We start from the raw sequence: 8,813 nt of genomic DNA on the forward strand, positions 1-8,813 counted from the left end.
TGATCGACGTGGAGGGTCCAGCGTGCCCGGCTGCAACGCGAACGCGACAAGAGCGATGTACAGTCAAAAACGATTGACCGGTCATCACCGGAACCACTATTCACACCAGAACCTCCGCTGCCCGGCCTATGCCAGCCACTGCCCTAAAACCACACCAAATCTCTAGCCCATTCCCCCACCTTTCGATCCCCTAGCCCGCATCAAGCGTCCCCTACTTCGCCGGAAAGCCATGGTGCGCTGCAAGATCACTTACTACAAGATGCTGACGCCGGAGCGCCACGCAGAAATTGCGGCGGTGGTCGGCACCACAGACCTCCGTTCCCAAGCTCGCTTTGCGGCAGGCCAATCCCCGAGTTCTCTGGAGCCAAGCTACGAGGAGGAGGAGGAAGCCGATCCAATGTTCATGGCGGAGGTCGCAGCGCAGAAGGCCCCCGATGGGTATGAGACGATGGACGTCGACTTCGTGCCGGCGTCCGAGTCCCCCATGGTGCAGGCGGACCAGCGGTTCAACATGGCGATACTAAAGGAGGACCGGGAGGCAGAGGCTCAACTCGACACGGAGTGCGCGCATGCCGCTGCCATCGAGGCTCTCCTGCAGGCGGAACCGGATGTCGTGGATGTGAACCGGGTGACGAAGGCTCAACTTGAGGTGGAGTGCGTGGATGCCGCTGCCATCGAGGCCCTCCTGCAGGCGGAACCGGACGTCCTGGACTTGAACCGGGCGGCACAGGCTCGACTCGACGCAGAGCGCGCGGATGCCGCTCTCATCGACGCCCTCCTGCAGGCGGAACCGGACGTCCTTGACTTGAACCGGGCTGTGCTCTCGTCCATGCAGAGTGCCCACACGCTCCGCTTGAACGAGTAGCTGGAGGCCGAGGACAACCACGGTGCGGAGACACACGTCGGCAGCTACGGCTGGTTCGCGCCGGCAGCCAAAGACGACGAGGTCGTCTCTTTCCGCGAGCAGTGATAGTTTTTCTTTATGTTGTTGTTTTTATGGATCTTTTGCTGTGTAAAAACTTATATTTTTTATGCAAGTCGCCTGACTTGGGTCAGTCTACCATTTCAGGCGGTTGGAAGAATACCATACGTCTCCTAACCCTTCTTTCCTTCTTCCTCGGCTCTTCTTCTTCCCCAATAGACCACCGCACGGGCCGTACGGATACTCCCCAACATGCGGTTGGATAAACATACTCTATGAACGAAAATTATGTGTCAGCGATAGGATGGCCGAGTTTGGTTTGTTCACATGCGAAAACACGTGTCAGTGAGGGTGCGTTCCCTTGGTTGCGTTTGCGGCGTGCAGGAGCGACTGTGTGAGGGTGCGGTGCGACCGCGGCGTGCAGGAGCGACCTTGTGAGGGTGCGGTGCGACTGCGACAGCCGTGCGCAAGTGTACCTCCTTCTCATTTTGAAAACTTTAGGCAAGCTTGGCAAAAATGTGTGGTGAAGTTTGCCAATGCAAGGCCTAGACCCAAACAGGATAAGTACGTACGTACTAGGAGTACTAGTGTTAAAAAAGAAAGGCGGGGTTTTCCTTCGCGGGATTTAATCGATACAAATCCTCATTTCACGTGTCAATTAATGCGTATTTTTTCTCCATAGACCAAAGAGCTAACCATCGCACTCCTCATCGCTTGATTAATGCAGCGCCATGCAAACCAACCTTCTCACTTCCGCATGCATGGAGGGGATATTAATGTCCTTGGTAGCTAACCCCATCAATTTTGCCTCGATTAGTGTTAGTGGCCCTTTGCAAATTGTAATTTTGATATACTGGCCTTGTGTACAAAAAAATGGAGGTAGTAACTATATTTGACTTCCTTCCCCATTGCGGTGACGTTGACGATATCTTTTTTTGTGTGGTTTGGCGAAGTGCGTTCGACGGAGAACACCATTGAGGGACACCACGGTAAGTCGTTCACAAGTGCCGCCTGCAAGCCGAGACAACCGCCTTATTTGCATCCAGGAAGTCCGTTGAACCAAAGGACTAGTACTACTAGGAGTACTAGTGCGGTGAGATGGTTTCTCGAAGAAGACGATGGAGAAGCGGAGTCAGCGAAGAGTGAAATGATGGTTGCTTCTTTTGTGCTTTTGTGATTTGACGCCTCACTACTTTGTGATTTGTGATAGAAGGGACAGGGGAGTAGACTTTTTGCTCTATACTATACTACATGCATCCAAGCATGGGAGAAAGAGGAGAGACATTGCATTTTTCTATTCCTTCAATCAATCAATCAGGGAGCTTCGGTTCCATCTTTTTGGCTTTGACAACACCGTCCACAATGGTTCCCATGATGCCAAAATCTATTTTCACATTTGGCTACACAATGTGGATGCCCTTAATTGTACCACTTGGTTTTGCTCCTGTGTGCTATCTATACAAATCTCAATTATATTGATCTAAAAAATTATAGAATCAAGATTAGTAAAAAGGAGGTGATTTTGCCGCGCGGATGGCGGGGGAGGTTTCTTATTTTCGGAGGACATTGTCCTGGAGGTTTGCTAAGATGCGGTCCCACGTGTCAGTGCTTTACCAAGCCGATCCGCGTCCCACATGAGGCAGAACAACGGCGGAAGCAACACGTGGATAAGTTGAAGAAGATGAGGGAGAAGCGGATTCAGCAACGAGTGAAATGATGGTTGCTTCGTCCCTCCAACTTCTTTTTTTAGCATTATTACTTCATTCCTCCAACTTAACTGCGGGAAAGGTGCAGCTTTGTGATTTGACGCCTCATTGCTCATTACTACGCCGGCGCCATGACTGGGTTGCTTCACCCCGGCTGCTCTGCACTGTATTCCGGTATGGCACGTGGACCCGGTAGCTTGATGTCCTACATGTCGATGAAAGGGACTAGAAGATTTATGAAAGCGAGCGCTCCACTCTTACGACAGAGGAGTAGACGACACGACGGCCCAGTGAACTGACACTTGTACTGTATAGTATTATAGTTTTGCTGTTTCGCACGATCCATCGATACAAACCTGATTAAATAGGAAAGGGCGGGATTTTTTCCGCACGGTAGATGATACTGGCCATACATTTCAAAGGCAATTTTAATGTAGGTAATCTGAATAATTATAAGTAACATATGATATCTAGTAAAACTAAAAACACATATGATTTATTGTGCTAGAGTGTAGTAGTAGTGTTGTAACATCCGATAACGTGTAGATATGTAGTTTTGGAGGGTCTACAGAGAGAAAAGCGTAATACGGTCACCGAACTTCAGAATAAGCTGATTACGGTCACTATATACATTTTGCGGTGATTATGTGGTCACCTGCTCACGGTTCAGCATCGGATTGCACTCTGTTGACCGGCCAAATAGTCTGCGTGGCGCTATGTTGACTAGTTAAATTGACCATGTTCCTTGTGGGTCCCACCTGTCAGTTCCCATAGGGAAAAGGTCAGATAAACACAAATTTACACAGGCGCGACAAGGCTCCAACCTGTGCGCGGGAATCACCTGGTTGTGTATGTGTGTGTCAAGGCCTGATGTGTGCGCATGCACGTGTCGGTTGAGCACTTGAGTGTGAGAGTGTGTGTTGGTCGTGTGGTGTACTAGTGTGTGCAACTGTGCATGCATGTGTGCGTGTGTGCGTGTGAGTGTTGCGTGCGTGCATGGCTGCGTGTGTACGTGTGAGTGTTGCGTGCGTGGGTGGGTGCATGTGTTTGTGTGAGTGTTGCGTGGATGCAGTTCGTGTGCATGCGTGCGTGTGTGTATAATCACCACACCAGCTCATGTGGGTTAAAACAGACGGCTCAGCATACCAATACAAGGCCACCTTATCCGCTGTGCCCACGGTCATGACTTCGAACCACCGTCCAAATATTTTTTTCGTTTGTTTTCCTTCTTACTAGCAAGATGCCCGTGCCTTGCACATAACATCAAGATGCATTTGTATGACTTGTTTATCTTGTGAGAGAAAAGGATGAACGAGGGAACGCCTTATTTGCAAATGTGGAGAGGTGTGTGGGTACCTTTTTGCCAAATTGCCATAGTTTCTTTCCAATCCGTCAGATATAAATCGGACGGCCTATATTGCAAGATGGTAGGCACACCATCATCACCAACTCTGTTTTTTATAAGAGTGTATTTTATGTATTTTATAAAAGTGTAGATGTAGATTAGATACAAGTCGACAGGTGGGCACGATGGTAGTGAGATAATGTGATGCAACACTAGAGGTGCCACGTGGAGTGTTTAACTGGTCAACTAGTCATGTCATGAGCAAATATAGAGTTGTACGGTGAGCCCGTGACAGTAAACGTAAATGGTGACCATAATGAGTGGATTCTAAAGTCCAATGTGCGTATCGTGCTTTCGCTTCAAATACAATGATCGTCATTGCATATATCGCGAGAGAAAGATGAAACATGCGTGAATTTTCTAGGGGCTTACTTTTAGAGGACCTGGAGATAGTTTTGTGTGCATACGTGAAAGAGGCGTAAAGGGGGGGGTATGCGATGGAGAGAGAGATGCTCTTCGTTTCTCTTTATTATGACTAACTTTGTATATAGTATAAACATATACAAATTCACAGTGCGGAATAAATATCATTGTGGGCACCATGCAATGCAAATTAGCGTTCGTACTCCTTCATATAACTTTGTAATGTTGTATATATGTAGAAACTCTGAAATAATTTTTCGGCCACACTTTATTCAAAAGGAATGTTGTATGCGAAATAAACATGAAGAGAGGGCTTTTTAGATCAATGGGGTATGTGATGTAACATGTGTGAATGTGTAGTTGATGCATCTGGCGGGGCCTAGAGAGGTATGTGTGTGTATTATGTATTCGAGAGAGGCATGGATAGAGGGGTCGAGGGGGGGCGTGGGAGAGAGAGCACGAGAAATGAGAGTGGTCTAGAGAGAGAGAGAGATGAATATGACATCACGACGAGAGATTCCATTCCCTTGAGTGTGTATATGCAAGGGGGGGATAGAGGCACCAGGAGAAATTTTCTGTGTGTGTGGTGTTTGTGTTGGTATGTGTGGGTGTGAGAAGATAATGAGACGTGGGGGCAAAGGGTGTGTCACCGCGTGAGGTCCGGTGGGTCGAGGTGAGGCCCTTCATTCGGTTCCGTCCTGCGCCACATTGGTCGACCTGTGACGCATTTAGGAAGATCCATGGATGACTAGTCGTACAAGACAAAGATAGCAGAATTGTGAAAAACTCTGTGTCCACTGACAAAGCCGGCTAGGATTTGTAACCCTAGATTCTCGAACTAAGGTAACCCCTTTATCTCTGATATTACTATTCATCCAACCTAACTTTAAGGGGCATCCTACAGAATGCTCTGCTAGAATCATACTCGTCGATTTGGAAGAGAGGTGTGAGACAATGTGTGAGAGACAGGCCTAAATATAATGTGCATACATGAGACACGTAGGCAGGTCCATGTATGTAGAAAGGGTCGATGGGGATTGTGCGTGTGTATGTTTGCGAGAGGAAGAGTGCTTGTGATAAAGGTTAGTGAAAACAGTTGTAAATGGTTACGAGAGGAAGGGAGGGTAATATCTAGAGCATGTGTGCGAGAAAGACACCTCGGGAGAGAGTGTGTGAGCATGTGTGAGAGACCACCGATGGAGAGTGAAACTACACGTAAAAGACTGCTGTACACATTGATTAAAGATATAAATTGTATCCAAATATTAGGATGGGATCGTGATATTTTCAATTCACGTAAGGAGCGGTCATTGATCCATCAGACATCTAGATTCTATCGAATTTGAGCATGTCTATGTTATTATTCGACACAATTGATCCACATAGTTAGTATTTTGAACTCCAGACAATGCATCACTTTAGCAATCGAATATAAACGTGAGTATAGTTCATGTTGTGTGTGTAAAGCACATTATACATATGAAAGTTACACAATGAACATTATAAATAGCTACCTATGAACTAGCATACATTTGAATTCAACTTAAGGTGGTTTAAAAAAATCGAATTCAACATGAAGTCCATTCAATTATTTGAATTTGATATCATGGCATTTGTAAACCATACCTAAATTATGGGGGCACCAATCATTTCTCTGATTTTGTACATAATAGCATATGTAGTCGTGTACAAAGTAGACTCAAATTTAGCTCCTCCATTCCAAAATAATCATAGTTATAGGATTTTCAAGTGTCAAAATTTCAAAAAGAAGCGGATAATTTAATGAGGTTTTCAAACATACAAGGTCAAATATAACGTTCTCTATTTAGGTCAATCCTCATAGTTCAAGAGTACTCTAAACGTGAATGCTTGTGTTTCAAAATTTCGAACGAAGCGCCAAAAGAGCTTCTACTCGCCCAAAACCACGTGAGACCAATGTTTGGTAGTACAAGGAAATTACCTTTCTAATAACTCCGACCCGTGAAACCTACCGGCCCGACGTCCAAAGGTCTAAACCAAGGTAGGTTTGTAGCTTCATCTAGACGCCACGCAACCGCCTCCGAAAAACATTCATGCACAATGGCCGCCCAAGCACACATGCGCGCGGCCGAAATCGCTCCCGCCCACTATTTGGGACACCCGGGATTACCATCCTACCCCCGACCCACAGTAGGTCCGAAATTTAAGAGGGGGGCAAAGTTTGTACTTCCCCCAAATTTCAAACAAGCGTGTCCCATCTTATGTTCAGAAAAGCCAAAAACAAGCGCGTCCCAGACCGAAACATGGCCCCCCCACCCGTCCGATTCCCCATTCGTACTCCGTGGGCGCCAAAACTACCTCTCCACCAGGCGCGAAACCCCGGCGTCCTCCGTCCGCCACCCCATCCCACCCATCAATCGCCGCCCTCCTTCATCACGCCGGAGCCGATACCCCGACGTCGTCGTCCACCGCAACCTCGTCCGCAACGCCCTCCACGGCTAGTAGTTGAAGCCGAGGCCGAGCCATCAGTACCTGAGCCAGTTCAACCACGCCGTCCTAAGCCTCACCGTTGTCGCTCCAACTTCACCACCCTCCACCGCACCGGAGTTGTTCCTGCTACGCCGTCCTTCGCCGCCTCGGATCTGCTTCCCCTCCGCCGACATACGGCCACGGCAACAAAGTCAACAATTTGGCCATGGGTTCGTCCAAGCCTGCACCCTCCAGAACATTGGTTTCCCCGGTAAAAAGAAGAAGATCGGCGCGACATGTGGAGGTCACCACGACGGCAACCGAAAAAGGTACTCCTCTTCCCTTGCACGGTATTCATCCCACAGAAGGCACTAGTTGACCGCTTCTTCTTGATACTAGATGTTCCTAGTAACTCGTGATGCACAAGGTTTCTCCTCATATACTATTTCACCTTAGCTAGAGGTCCGTTGCCCCCCCTGAATTTCAATTTCTGGCCAGTTGATTCCCAATTAACGGTAGCATTCCCCGGCGTAACAGGCGCTAGTACGCCTATTATGCCGGGGAAGCAGCGCCTTGGTGTTTATCTTAGGTACGTGTTGGGCCTAGAGATACTGGCGCCCGATCTGGAGGTCGGCTAGGATTAAAGGGATGACCTGGGGGCGCTGCCAAGCACGGCGGTGGTGTGAGGTCGAGGGGAGGTCGGGGTGGCGGAGGCAGGGGTCTGGGTCGGTGGTCGCTGGCGGTTCGAGAAAGGTCGTCAACAGTGACTGGCGGGAGGTAGACGAAGGCCATCTGCCCGTTCCTTATAGATCGGACGGTTCATTAAAAAAATTGACTGACCTATTTATTTGCAGTCGACTGTTATCTTAGATATGACCACATGTGGTGGTATGCTGGAGGAGTACCTGCATTTCCTGTGCTCATATATTACAAAATTATATGGAGTAGAATCTATTTTTGTTTGCCATGCAATGTTGTAGAGCTATCATATGTCTCCTGTCATTTTTTTTCAGCCACCTGCTATCTGCTACTTTTACAGTGCACTGGTTCTGCACACACTTCACCCATACTCTCACTATTGTGTTTTTATGCAAGGGTATTTCAGAGTCTGCCGAAAGAGAAGCAACAAAGAAAAGAGAGAAGTCGCGCCAGCTTTCTTCGCGGGTATGCACGACACATTATAGCACTATAAAGGGTGCAGTGTCAGCAGACGGAGACGGTAAACGTAGCTCTAGAGTTGATGACCTGGCTCGCAATGAACCACCATCCCAGGTGCTTGCTTTAACTTCGCGGTGTCATATGTGGTTGCATGTTCCATATGGTTTCTAGCTTGTATTCGAAAGGCTGAAGCCGGTCTGATAAGGAAAGATATTTTTTTACATGAACCACCATCCCGTGAGCACCAGAAGATAAATAGCTAGTCAGGGCACTGGCCGAGCCAGTGACAAGCCCAGCAAAGATAGGCATCACCTGGAAGCCAACTAAAAAGCTGCGATGGTGGCGAAGCAGCCCGCTTCCCACCAGGCTCTCAGGTCCTAGATGATCATGCTCACCACTCCAGCCGGATGTCCAGCTTGTATTGCTTCCAATTTGGTTAAATTGCATCTACTTAGCTTAAACATTATACCTTTGAATATGACATGCCTTTCTATTTTTGGTAGATACTAGTACATCTGTGTATTAACCATGTTCTTACATCAAACTAATGTTCTTGTGTATCCCTCATCAATCACTTATGACGAGGCAGGCAGGCAACGGGACTACTGCTCATTTAAAGAATGCAGCGTCAGCCTCCCGACATGATTCTCAAGAAACAGAAATGCTAGATGAAGATAGTGAACGTAGCTCTGTAGTTGATTACAACATTTCCCCTACACTAGCATCGCAGGTGCTTGCTCTAACTTGGCAGCATGATATGTGGTTGCATGTTGCATATGGTGTCTAGATTGTAATTCTTCCAATCTGGTTA

This window comes from Triticum dicoccoides, chromosome 7B, assembly GCF_002162155.2.
Source record: "Triticum dicoccoides isolate Atlit2015 ecotype Zavitan chromosome 7B, WEW_v2.0, whole genome shotgun sequence".
NCBI classification, from domain to species: domain Eukaryota; kingdom Viridiplantae; phylum Streptophyta; class Magnoliopsida; order Poales; family Poaceae; genus Triticum; species Triticum dicoccoides.